This window comes from Sinocyclocheilus anshuiensis, unplaced genomic scaffold, assembly GCF_001515605.1.
Source record: "Sinocyclocheilus anshuiensis isolate Anshui unplaced genomic scaffold, SAMN03320099.WGS_v1.1 scaffold698, whole genome shotgun sequence".
Classification (NCBI taxonomy): domain Eukaryota; kingdom Metazoa; phylum Chordata; class Actinopteri; order Cypriniformes; family Cyprinidae; genus Sinocyclocheilus; species Sinocyclocheilus anshuiensis.
The window spans coordinates 470,424-472,145 of record NW_015544168.1 but is presented as its reverse complement, the minus strand read 5'-3'; the positions used below and the strand labels follow the sequence as shown (position 1 = coordinate 472,145).

The following is a 1,722-nucleotide window of genomic DNA, read 5'->3' as shown; positions in this document are numbered from 1 at the left end:
CTGAAGCTTACTTATAGCTTCCCCAGTTGTATGTGGAAGCAGAGAGGAGGTGTTTAAACAGTGATTGTGAAGTGTAAATTAAGTATAAAATGTGTGACATCTGGGTTTGGGGGAATTTCTCCATTTATGGTGCTCATTTCTCTCACCAAGTCCTCTCAGTTTAGATTTGCTCTTAGGATCAGGATCGGAGAGAACCACTTTAGCTGTGGCCTGATGTTTTATTCCCGTTTGTGTTTCAGGAAGAAGTGGAGACTCACAGCAGGAAGATCTTGTTCAAGGCTGTAAGAGATTGGAGCAACATCCGCTGCTTTATAATAGCAGGTAAGTGAATCTGCAGTGAAACTCACTCAAACACAGAGGTTGTTCACATGCGGTGAAAAGAAGGAAAGGTAGAAGACTGATGGTAGGATGCAGCAAATTAAATATTGTGCAAAACAAACTGTTGCTTTGTGCCTGTTGCTGATGTGTAGGGTTTCTCCAAGGGCTTTATCAGAACTGTAGACACTAGTGCTACGCGATATATGGAATTGTGACCATTGCAGTGATTTCAATGCAGTGTGTTTTTGTTCAATGTCATGATCCCTCGTCTTATGACTCTCAATTGTGAGACTGTTAAGGTGGATTTATTAGTGTTTGCTGACCTCAGCAGCAAAATGTTGTTGGTAAATTTCTGTGAATCTATTCAGAATGTCTGTTTTGGTTAATATAATTCATAAATCGTTGATATTATGGTTCAGTTGTTTGCAGAAGTCCTTGTGTGGCATTTTCGGTAAAATTTTGCAATCTCTTTTGCTCACCAAGGCTGCATTTATTTGTTAAAAAATACAGTAAAAACAGTAATATTGTGAAATATTATTACAATTTAAAATAATGGTTTTCTAGTTTAGTATTTTATTAAATGTCATTTATTTCTTATGGCAAAGCTGAATTTTCAGTTTTCAGTGTCATACAATCATTATAATATGCTCAAGAATTTCCTGCTTAAGAAACATTTCTTATTATAAACATATACATTTCTTATTATAAATGTTGAAAACAGTTGTGATGCTTAATAGTTTTTGTGGAAATCACACATTTTTGGATTCTTTTTTATTCATTTCTTAAAATGAATAGAAGTATTAAAAACCTGTATCTGAACTGTAAATCATGCTTTTTACAGTCAATTTACAGATTGTTATCATAGACCCCACCCGGTCATATGGTATTAATTTTATTTATGCAGGTCTTAAAGTCTTAAATTTGATCTTAAAAATCCTGCAGATACCCTGTAAAATGGCTTGTTTTGTTTAGTGTTATATAATTGCTTGATTGCTCACTATTCATACACTTTTTTCCCTCACATTTGCATAAATCTGTTACAGGTTACTGCACAAAGCTAATATAATGACACCGATGACAGCATACTTCCAGATTTGAAGTGTATGTAGCATATTAAAAAGCTGCCGGGAAAAAGTTACCCGCTAGGACACAATTTATTTTCAATGAGATGCGCGAACGGTCACGATATTTATAGTGGACGCAATCCTGTAACTGATTGTAACGGGAAGAAACGGGACACACACTACCAATATTTAGCAGATATTTTCATATGCACTAAAAGGCTTTGATTAACAGATCAGTCTTGGATGTTAAAGGGGTCATCCGATGCTACATGCACTTTTACAAGTTGTTTGAACTGAAATGTATGTTGGCAGTGTGTGTACACAACCACCCTATAATGAT

The 1,722-nt window shown here is 35.3% G+C and overlaps 1 protein-coding gene across 2 annotated transcripts in view; it reads left to right on the top strand.

Annotated features, from left to right (window-relative positions):
- The first annotated feature begins 243 nt into the window (after nucleotides 1-243).
- The window catches only part of adarb1b (adenosine deaminase RNA specific B1b), a 110,849-nt gene continuing 109,370 nt past the window's right edge, over nucleotides 244-1,722 (top strand). For both annotated transcript variants that reach the window (XM_016496090.1, XM_016496089.1), the window contains exon 1: nucleotides 244-321. The gene's annotated coding sequence lies outside the window, so the exon portion shown is untranslated. The remainder of the gene's footprint in view (nucleotides 322-1,722) is intronic.